Source organism: Hydra vulgaris, chromosome 12 (genome assembly GCF_038396675.1).
Source record: "Hydra vulgaris chromosome 12, alternate assembly HydraT2T_AEP".
NCBI classification, from domain to species: Eukaryota; Metazoa; Cnidaria; class Hydrozoa; order Anthoathecata; family Hydridae; genus Hydra; species Hydra vulgaris.
In genome coordinates this window covers 76,611,336-76,624,066 of record NC_088931.1, presented here as the reverse complement: position 1 = coordinate 76,624,066, position 12,731 = coordinate 76,611,336, and positions in this window count along the sequence as shown.

Genomic DNA, 12,731 nt, shown 5'->3' with positions numbered 1-12,731 from the left:
GTTCATTATCTTTTTCAGATAATGAACCAGAAGAAAAACTTTTTAAACCCAGAAGAGTTTTTTTTAGATCTTTTCCTTTCAATGCACGTGGTTTCAAAGATCGATTTACTAGCAGTGGTTTCAACATTTAATTTCCAGATGCATTACTGCAAAGCAAAAAAGTAACTCGATGTTTTGCAGCTTTAAAACCACTTGCAGTTTTTTCAGACTTTGCAATGTGGGTACGGGTTGGCACCTTATTCCAAAATAATCCAGTTTCGTCTGCGTTAAAAATTTGATCGGCACAATATCTGCCATCTTCGATAATTTTGGCTAGTTTTTCAGGATATTTTCTAGCAGCTTCTTCGTCGGCAGAAGCGATTTCACCTTTTATCTTCAGGGTATGAAAAAAATATCTTTTTAAAAAACCAGTAAGCCATCCTGTGCTGGTCGAAAATTGTGCATTAATCCCATCTGAAGATGTAGTCGGCTCCGATTCCTTCAACTGCATGTAAAACCGAAGAGCTTTCTGTTGAATTAAATGCCCATCTATTGGAATTCTTTTTTGAGTTAAATCTTCAAACCAAATTGCGAGCGCCTTTTCTGTTTTTTCTAATAGGATGTCTCTTGAGTATGATGAAATTTGAACACTCAAATTTGTACCAGAAATGGCGGATTTTTATAATGCTGCTTTTTTTTTTTTTTTTTTTCAATTGCTCTAACTGTAGATTCGCCCAAATTAAAATGTTTACCTATGGCTGTAGATCCTTCTACTTTTGCCAAACTAAATCCATAATTATAATTTTTTTTTCTAAGGAAATTGCACTCCTCTTCTGTTTTTGTTTTTTGTTATTATTAACACACATTTTTCTAAAATCAACAAAAACAATGGAGTTTAAAGAAAAAAACTCTAGAAAAACTTTTATGTTTCGAAAAAACTTATATTGAAGTAAAACCTTTTTCTCAGAGTTTAGATTTCTACTGACTAATACTAATAGTAATAAATAACTGCATGGAACATTTACACATAATACAAAATATGAAATGAATTTCAAAGCATGCTTTGTTTTCAAACGAATTATCAATTACGCACTCAGAGTTTAAAAAAATTAATTGATAAAAAATTTTTTCTGTTGCACCGCATTACTTCAAAATCGCATAAAAAAAACCCGCATAAAAAGAGATTTGAGTGTAAAAAGTAAGTTAAAACTTCTTTATCGTCGACAAAAACATGCGATCCGCATAATTATTTATGCTGATCGTTTTACAAAATCTATTTTTACTGAAATAAGATTATTAAATTTATTTGAACTCAATGCATTTAAAGTTTTATGTTATGTATATTTATGGAGAAATAATTTATCCTCTACCGCTTAATAGCACTTTCAAACTCAGACCTTATTACAAATACGGTATGAGAAACATTGAGCCGTTTTGCCACACAAAATTCAATGAACTTTGTTCTGCGGAATTTCGATCTACCATATTCCTTATACCTTTTTAAGCTCAATCTAAATATATATATATTTTTTCACTTGATAGTTCACTCAGATACTTATAATATTTTTAAAGTTATATAAATTGCTTGCTTGTCTTTTATAAGGTTCTGACGACATGATTTTGATCAACAACTTATTAAATAAATTGACATTGCTCTTTATTTGGGCACACTCGCGGAAATTGTCAGTCTGCTTGATTCCTCGTTTGGCGCAATAATTTGTTACTTTTAATTGTTTCACAAACTTTTCTGCAGTTACAATAAGTTCATTCTTGTGGATTCATTTAGAGCCATTTTTGATTATATAAATTTTTGATCTAACAAATTCACAGCAATTGCAATATCTAAATATTCTTCTTGATACCAGTTCGTTGCATATTCGTTTCATATAACTACACCTATTATGTGTATCATCATATGTAAACTGTCAACTTATATCTTTAATAAGATACCCCTTTAAGACACAATATATTAACACAAAAAGATACATTAAACATATGTTTTTCATTATAAACATTATACAAGCATTATAATAATCATTATACATTATTTAAATACTTAATTATATATCTTGGTTTGTGTTATGTAATATATATATTTTATAAATAAATTATTGTTTTATTAAAATAAAGATTTAGCAAGTTAATGTTGAAAATTTTAAAGTATTTACTAGCTGCGTACAAATTAATGTTACGTTAGTGTTTACTTATAACTTATAAGTTATAAGTTATATATTTACAAAATAATATTCGCATACACTTGATACAAAATAATTTGAAATTATAAAATTAAAAATAATTAATTGGAAATCAATTCTACAGAGCTTATACAAAATTATTTAAAAAAAGAAAAAATAACAGTTTCGGTATAAAATATTTCCTCATACTAACCTTGTCAAAATTAAGATTTCCAAGTCATGAATGTTGGAAACATTTATAAAAGATAAAAAAATCGTAGATATTATCACAAAATTATATTAATCATTTAGATAAATGTCTCGCAAATTAGATAAATGCAAAAAGCGGCCAAATTTTGTTTTTAATAAGACCCAGTTATTATTTGGGTACTATGCACTATTTCATAAAAGAAAACTTTATATTAAAAAAAAAAATTGTAGTAAGGTTCAAAGTGCATCAACATTTTCTTGAAGATTTGTGATGGCAAATAAACAACCGACGTTTATTTGATGCCTCACAATACTTTGCCAAACGCTGAAATATATGCCAAAGGACAATTTAATTAAACAACAATAACCAATTTTCTTTTTAATCATTTATTTAAAGAAAAGGAAGTACAAATGTTTTCTTATGAGGATAGCGGATAAGGAACAGGATTTCTTAATTTATAAAAACAACCCTTCGGCATCGAGTTTTCTCCGACGGGAAGCAAAGCAAGATAAGTAAGTGCCTTTATCTGGAGTTAACATGTTATCATATTTTTCACCAGTCATATCAGTATTGACGAGACCCGGACAACAAGAATTAACAGTAATGTTTAATTCAGGATTTTTGTCAAACTCCCGTTGTTGGAGTTGTGTTAAAATGGAAACACCAACTTTAGACATTCCATATTCTTTTTGCATGTTCCACAAACAACAAAAGTAAATCCTATAAAAAAAAATTAAGTCCTATAAAAAAAAATTAAAAAATATTTACTCACAAAATAATTTATAATTATTTTCTCTTATGATAAAAAAAAAAAAAAAAAAATTTCATAACAGAAATAACAGTTAATAAAAATTAATAAAACTTTTAAGCAAAATTAGAAATGTTAATTGGAAAACGGTAAGAAAAATATTATTTATAAACTTGAGTATATTTTATAAAAAAGGTCCAAATAAAATTCAAAAAAAGGTTCAAGAAACTTCGGGAACATTCTAGAACGTTCACGAACTGTCAAAAAGTCAATACAAGTATAAAAGCACAGGTCACTCAAACCAATAGTTCAGTTCACGTTATTGATGAGTAACGAATTGTACTTGAAGAGCATTTATTAATTCGAATGGCATAAAAAGGTTGTTTGCAAATACATTTTGATTTGTTTATATTTATACATGAGTGTAGATAATTTACATATGAAGACAAAAATGAAGTCGTAAATAAAGTGAGGGCTACATGGCATACTTCAGCATGCATGTCAGGGACATGCCCAGGGGTAATGGATTTCCAATGCATATACTGCTTGAGAACTCCTAAAGGTAAATCAAATGTTGAGCTTTAGTGCTACCAGGGTCAATGGTACTAAAACTATACCATTCAATGCGAAAACCATTAAAGTTACCAATAACAATATTGGCTTGTGGATAAAGAGGAAGCAAGTTTTTGATTTGATCAGATATTGGAAAGAGTACATTCTTAGGAACTTGCAGAAAAATTAGGATGATTTTAAAATATTTTTAAACCTCAATAACATTTTAAGATTTTGTTTCTAAAAAAGAAGAAAGCAATAAGTCTGTCATTGATAAGTGTATTAGTAAGACAAATTACATTTATGCTATAGTTTTAAGGTGCGGGTACATTTATAGTTTTAAGGTGCCGGTACATTTATTGTTTTAAGGTGCCGGTACCTTTATAGTTTTAAGATGCCGTTGAAGAGAGGAAGCAAACAATCTAATAAGAGATCAGCAAGACCTTGCACAGTTGTTTGTTTTGCACTTTTCGTGCACATTCGACTATATTAGGAAAAATCTCTTTATGTAGCATGGAAAAATAAAACATGGTCATGATATATGTTTTTAGCTTAACTTTTGAAGCTCAATCATTTAAAATGACTTCTGAGGGCGTACCATAACTCTAGAACACCGAAATAACACACTGTAAAACACCCTAAAATAGCCAGTGATAACTATTTTTCAGATAGGTATACATGACCATAACTCATGTATGCGCAGAAGTGTATCAGCTGATGATATTTTAAACAATCTTTTTGTTTGTAAATAAATTATTTTTGAAACACATGTGTATTTGTTTGTTTTTCAAAACCAAGTTCTTAGACAAGATGGTAATTTTAAAACTCGTTTTTTTTAAAAGACGCTCATGGGGCCAACTTACTGGAAATCATATAAGGTTTAGTATAAATCATATAAGGTTTAGTATGGCGTCATTAGCGGTTTTTGAGATAATCAGTGAAATGTTTCATAAAAGTGATTTGAAAAATGTGAATTTTTTATATCACTTTTATAAAAATTATCTAATTTTCTTCCTGAAAATACTCTTATTGTTAGCCAGAAAAATATATTTTTATGTAGGCTTTTTATCCCTTATTGTTAAATAATAATTTTCCAAGTTTTAGCTCAATAATCTTCTTGTTTCATCACTTTTTTCCGAGTATACACTGAGGCATATTCGTTTTGACGCATCAACTTTTTTCTCTTTATCTTAATTTTTTTCTATGTATTGTCAACTGATATGCATGCAAGTTATTATCAAAATAATTGTTGTGTTGTGGGCTAATAAAAATCACAAAAAAATTTTTTCTATGTGTCTTTATTAACATGAGAGTTTGATAAACAAAAGTACATTTTTTAATTGGAATATATCTATAGGTGCAGTCATATTTTTGACATTAAAAGATGGAAATTAGTAATGCGTACATCCTCCATTACACTGGATCACCTCAAAAATTTTGCCTTTCATTGACTCCACTAGTCGTTGAAGTGTAGTTTGATCCAACTCGGACCATGCTTCAAGGATTTTACACTTTAACTCAGTAACAGTTTTAAATTGGTGTCCGGCTGCTTTAGCGTCATAAACTTTTCTTGATAGCATTCCCCACACGTTCTCGATTGGATTTAAGTCCGGGCTACAAGCTGGCCATTCGAGAACCGGGATTTTGTGGTCTTTAAACCATTTCATAGATTGCCTAGATGTGTGAATTGCTGCATTATCTTGCTGAAATATGGCATTATCGTCCATGTTTTCATCCATATAAGTTATGAGAACATCATCCAACATTTCTGTATACTTTATCGAGTTCATTTTAGGTAAACCACAACACAGAGTCAATTTTCCTGAATAAGAAAATCCACCTCAAACCATTAAACTTCCTCTTCCATAATTTCGTTTTGTTTGTGGGTCATTTATTTCTCTTAGATTATTCCAATAACAACTGTAAGAGTCCGGACCATCTACATTGAACTTTTTTTCATCTGAAAATATTACGTTTTGCCACTCATGAGTCCAATGCATATGGGTTTTAGCAAGCTGTAATCTAGCAATTTTATGGTGTTTTTTTAACATTGGTTTTTGGTGTGGTTTCTTCCACTTTACGTTTGGTGTTGTACGTAGAATATGTCCAACATGTTTATTGGTGACAGGCAATAATAATTTATCCTTTATTTGTGTTGCATTCAATTTATTTTTGGTTGCTTCGAAGCGAATTCGATTAGTTTGCCGATTTGTTAATACTTTGTTGCCGTTTGTTGCTTTTTTTACACCGTAATTGTCATCTTTTGCAATGTAGTTTCGTACAACATGGTCAGATCTTCCAATTTTTCTTGCTATTTCTCGTATAGAAAGTGCTGGTGAGATTTCTGAGCCACGATATAAATTAATTTGTATTTTTTCAGCATCTGTCAAATAGTTTCATTTAGTAAAATTCAATAAAAATGATACTGGCAGAGCAAAAGCACTAAAATTTATTTTATATTTTAAAATTTATTTGTGTAAAAGTGATTAAAAATCAATAATTACCGTTATTAACCTAATTGCGTCTATAGATATATTCCAATTAAAAAATGTGCTTTTGTATATCAAACATACTCTCATGTTAATAAAGACACATAGAAAATTTTTTTTTGTGGTTTTTATTAGCCCACAACACAACAATTACTTTGATAATAACTTGCATGCATATCAGTTGACAATACATAGAAAAAAATTAAGATAAAGAGAAAAAAGTTGATGCGTCTAAACGAATATGCCTCAGTGTACTCAAAAACTCTAATGGATTTTAGTGTTTTTTTTTTTTCCAAATTGTTTTTTTTTTTCTTTCTCTGTTTTAATATAATATAAGATTTTACAACTTCGTAATATAAAATTTCAATAAATAAAATAAGTAAAACAGATAGGGGCTCAAAGAAGATGAGGATGACAGTACGTTATCGCAATCTTTTCATAGAGCCCCTATAACAAGATTTCAAAAAAATATCGTAATATGTTACAATATGCGTAATAAAATTTCAATAAAATATCGTAATAAAACGCGTAATTCGCTAATAAAATTGATAAGCAACCAACAAAAGTAGAAATAAAACAAAAACAGATTTATGAGAAATTATTCAAAGTATCATTAACAAAAAACGTTTCTTATATTTTAAAAATTTCTTTTTTTGTTAAAAACTTGAATGAACTTAACGAATTTACCGTACCTTTGAATCCTTTTTGAAAAGTTTTCCATACTTTTGGACCTCGATATAGAATGCTGTACTCTGAATATTTGTTTATTATCCGAGGCAGTTTATATGTGTTGGACATATTCGTTCTAAGATTATAGCTATCATTTTTATTTATTTTAAACTTGTTGTTAAAGCTTATAGAAGAGATATTGTGATTATAACGATACATGAAAATTAAATGCTGGTAGATATTAATTTCAAACACATTCATCATTTTCATATCTTTCATTAAGGGCTTAGCGTGTTCACGCCTATTTTTTGAGTAAATGATTCTGCAGGCATGTTTTTGTAGACTATAAATTTTTTTAATCTTTGCCGCTTGAGTACTTGCCCATGAAATGTTTGCATAGCTGATGAAGCTATGAATTAGCCCAAAGTTGATCAGTTTAAGACTATTTTTATTGACGTAGGAGCGAACTCGATACATCAAACCTATTATTTTGGTAATTTTTGACTGAATATATATTATATGTGGAAGCCAGGATAATTTTTCATCAACAATGATTCCTAAGAATCTTATATTGGATTGCTTATTTACTAGTTTATCATTTAGAGATAGGTTAGGCAACTTGAGAGGAAGATTTTCTTCTTGTGTTTTTTTGTGAAATAGTATATACTTTGTTTTCTCAGCGTTAAGTGAGAGTTTGTTTGCCTTAAACCAGTTGTTTACTTTACACAGCTCAATATTCATGTCTGCATATAATTTCTTGATATCATTGTTGGTGAGAAACAAGTTTGTGTCATCTGCAAACATGACCGAGTTCATTTTTAAAGATGCATTACAAAAGTCATTTATATATATTAGAAAAAGAAGTGGACCAAGAATCGATCCTTGCGGGACTCCACATATGACATTTAATACTCCAGATTGGACATTATTTACATATTGTTTTCTGTTTGTAAGATAGCTTTTAATCCAATAATAAGTTTTATTTATTATTCCGTAATGCCTTAACTTATCTAAGAGAATGCAATGGTCCACTGTATCGAATGCTTTTGATAAATCAAGAAACACTCCTAAAGTAAATTTATTATTTTTAAAACCATTAGTTATTTGATTTACTATTTCAATGATTGCATGCTCTGTAGAGAGATTTTTTTGAAAGCCAAACTGATTTTGGTAAAAAAAATTGTTTTTAATGAAGTAATCATAGATTCTATTATAAACTACACGTTCGAAGAGTTTTGAAAATACAGAAAGTATTGATATAGGCCTGTAGTTTGTAATGTCAGAATGATCATTACATTTGTATAATGGAATTACTATTGCCAATTTAAGTACATCCGGAAATATCCCAGAATTTAATGAGAGCTTAAGTATATGAATCAGGGGTCTATTAAGACTGTGTTTGTTTGCAATAACTATATCACTAGATATCTCATCAAATCCGGGAGCCTTTTTTTTTTTTAAGGAGGCAAAGGCTACCTCTAATTCTTCATAGCCTAATTCATAATCAATAATTGGTAACGTTATTCGTGGTTTTAAATGATACAGATGTTGGTACAATTTTATTTACAAGATTTGGACCAATATTTGTAAAATTATATACTGAATTCTTCTGAAATTAGTTTTTGACAAAATATATCGTTATTTTCAATAACAATTCGTTTAGGAAGAGAAGGTGAATTTAGTTTTTCTTTTCCCATTATGAGATTAATGATGGACCATGTTTTTTTGCTATCAAATTTGCATTTGTTAATTTGATTACTGTAATATTTTTTTTTTTTGCATTTTTAATGAGATCTTGGTAAAAAAATTTATAATTTTTGTAATTTTTTTCATTATCATTGCTTCTATTTTTCAAAAATTTATTGTAAAGTTTTTGCTTTTTTTTTGAGCACTTTAATAACGATTTATCCATCCACGGATTAGCAATTGCTTTTGACTTAGTTGTTATTATCTCTTTTGGACAGGTTTCATTAAAGTACTCCAAAAATGTACTTAAAAAGGCATTGTAAGCTTCATTAGTATCTTTACATTTATATACGTTGTTCCATGTTTCTTGTTTTAGTCCACTTGTTAATTTATTAGTCTTACTCAATTTTAAATTTCGTTTTTTTAAATGTTTGAATGACAATCAGACATAGATTTAAAGTTTTTTATTTTTATGAATATCGGGAAATGATCGCTAATATCTGTCAAAAATATACCGGTTTCAAATGTCGTTTCTAAATAATTATTGATAAAAATATTGTCTATTGCTGTTGCAGAGGTTTTTGTTACTCGCGTTGGTTTAATAATAGTTGACAAGACATTAAATTTAAAAAGCATATCAAAAAAAGATTTTATTTTTGGAAATTTTGTGTTAGAAAGAGCATCAAGATTTATGTCACCAGTTATATATATATATATATATATATATATATATATATATATATATATATATATATATATATATATATATATATATATATATATATATATATATATATATATATATATATGTCCTATTTTCTTTATTTATTTTCATAATCGTATTTTTGATAAAAGTTTCGAAATTTTTTATTTTTCCACTCGGTGGACGATAAACACATCCAACTAAAATGTTTCGGTATTTTTTATTAATAATTTCAATGAAAAGGCTTTCATAATTATCATTTGAAAAGCATAGTATATTTTTTATCTTGAAAGCATACTTTTCTAAGGCATAAATTCCTAATCCTCCTCCTTTTTTCCCATTTCCTCTTGATTGACTTATTAGTTTATAAAATGGTAATATATAATTAGAATTTAATTCAAGAGAACTTTCTGTATCATGCCAAGTCTCTGAAATAGATATGATGTCGAACGTGTTGTTTAAAATATTTAAAATTTTTTTAAATTTATCAAAATTTTGCTGCATGCTTCTAATGTTTATGTGTAATACAGAAAATGAGCCATCATCTGCTATTACTTTAAATTCAAAAGGATCAATATACGGTGTGTTAATTAAGTTCATTTGAGTTTCTTGAAAAATATTTATATTTTCTTCGGATAGGTTATTTATAAAGTTGTCTTCAAAAAAGTCTAAATTTAAATTGTAAAAATCTAATTTCTGTGGAAAAAGCGCTGCCATTTTTTAAAAATGTATAATTTAAAAACTCGTTTACGCATGTCGGAATAACATCAGTGTTGCGGGTGTTTTCTCGAAATTCGTGAACAATAAGTTTGTTGTAAACAACTTTTGCAAAATAGCCATTTTGATGTATCTTCGCCTGATCAAAAAGTTCCTTTCGAATTTTTCGCGTGGTAAAACTAAAATCTTCGTTTAGAAAGATATTAGTTCCTTTTAATTTTGTTGCTCTTTCCAAAATTGTTTTTTTGTCCTCGTAATCCCGGAGCTTCAAGACAATTGTTCGCTCTCGTTTATCATTAGCTACTCCCACTCGATGAGCCCGATCAATTATAATATCTTTTTCAATACCAAGATTATCGTTAAATAGTTGCTTTACCTTTTTTTTTGTGATTTCCCAATTCTTTTCTTCGTTATTTTCAACGACCCCGTCAATTCTTAAATTGTTTCTTCTGTTACGGTCTTCAATATCAACGCTTTTTAATTTTAACTCAATATTGTCAGAAGATATTTTACCCTGCATTTTTCGTACATTTGATAAATCATCGTGAACTTTGTTAATTTTTTCCTCAACTGCTCTAGCTTTATCGTTGAATACATCGCCAACAAAATTTAATCCAGATTTCATTTCGTCGATTTCTCGCCGAACTTCTTTAAAACTAGATTGAAAGTTATCAAACCTCTCATTTATGTTCGATAATGCTTCATGAAACAAAGACAAAATTGTTTCTTTTTGAATATTTAGTAGTTCTCTCATCATAGCAATCGAAACTAACTCTTCTGATTTAGACATATCAATTTTTATTTAACGAATTAAAAAAATTCCAAAAAACATTTAACTGTAAGAAAACGCGTCTGTTCACCACGATGTTCACCACGCAAATTGTTCGACTTTGCAATGTCGTAACTTTAGACAAACTTTTTAACCAAATGGACAAAAATTTTAACTTTTTTTTTTTTTAACTTAAATTTTCATGCCATTTAAAGTATATAGAAGTTAAGTTAAATTTTAATTTCAAAACATTAAATATTTTACTTATGTCCACCATTTAAACCACTGTGCCTTGGTCATATCCTTAGCATTTACAATTAATTCTGTTTCTGCATCATTATTTTCTCTGTTGAGAGTGTTCCAAATGATGAACATTTTTCACTACAGTTGTTTAGGAACCTTTGTACCTAGGCTAAGATTTGTGTTAACCGTCTCCAACTTGAGTAGCGGGTTGGTTCTAAACGCCATTCATCTGTATTTACTTCAGATTTAATAGCCATCAAAGTATAATTATTCTTAACTTCTAGTATAATTTTATTTTTAATTTCTTTAAAACCATTGGTTGGTCATTGGGATTTCTCTAGTTGGATAAAATCAGGTCCTCTCCACGACAAATTACTGCTTTTTAATCGCTTTTATTCTATTCCTCTAGATGACTAATCCCCATAATTTTTTCCTGTTGTACGTAAACGTAATTGTTTCTGATTTTAATGAGACTGCATTTTTCCAACTCTATTTGTAACAAAAAATTTGAATCTTCTACTTGGGTTTTTAATCCAGGATAACGTGTTTACGCTGTCAGACCAAAATACAACATCCTCCATTTATATGATGCAAGGTAAAGCTTCAATGACAGAGAGTGCAAGTTTTAACCCTAACACTACGCTCATTAACACTAATCTTAGAATGCTAACTGAGTTTAATGGAGCGACACAAGTTTTTGACGAAACAAAAGAACTTGACATTCCACCAATTTCATAACATTCAACTAAATAGCAAACTGTTCCAATAGCATTTTGAGAAGCGTCAACAATTATGTGAAGGATTAAATAGATAATTTTATTAGTGTTTTTAAAATGTAAACAATGTGGTATTTGGCATAGATGAATGTTTTTTAGTTTGCTAAACCAGATATTCTACTTTTATTTTTCGCAAAGCTTTCTGGGATCGAAAAACGTACAAACAATACAAGATACATAAAAACTTAAGAAGAAAATGTGAATAAAAGTGCAATAAAATAATGTTATTAGGATTTATTCTCATCAGATTCTTGCTACCTTGAACGTTTGTCAGCTGGTGTAATTAAAAAAAAAGGAATAACTAAAGATTCAATGACAAACTTGGAAAAAAGGATAAAAGAAAAATAAAGCTTTCAAAATTATATATTGGAACAAAAAGTTTTCATCTAGTAGATTTTCTTGTCGAAAAGAATGAAGATAATATTAACATAGATGCAAATAGTATGTATAGTCATTATAACAAAGAAATTTGGAAACTCTTTATTAGTTCTGATTTAAATACAGAATGCAGCATTGTTGTACAAAAGTGTAATTGTTGATTGTCTACGAAAGTGTAATTGTTTATTTTAATACTAGAAATAGCCGTGAATTTATCGTTGATTTTTTGTATAATTTAGTCCTTTATTATATGAACATAAAAAAGTATGGTTTATCGCTTTAACGAGTCTCAATTTTCTACTTTTATGACTTTCTTGGACCAGCAAATTGTCAATTTTCATATTTGAAATATGAAAGTTGAGAGTTTGAAATATTATTTCAGCTCATGGAGTGTGACGGTTAGAACAAAGTCTTAATAGTTATTTGTTAAAAAGTACATCAAATTTTATATCAGTGTAGCATAAGTAATGAGGCTTTATTTCAGAAGTGTGGAGTTATGGAGTTTATTAATTTTCAAGATTGAATTATAAAAGAATTTATAATTCAAGACTTGCTTTTACAGAAACAAGCAGCTATTTATATTGCGCTATTTTTAAGCGTGTGAAAAGTTTACAAAAGAAGAGGCCATAAAAAATAA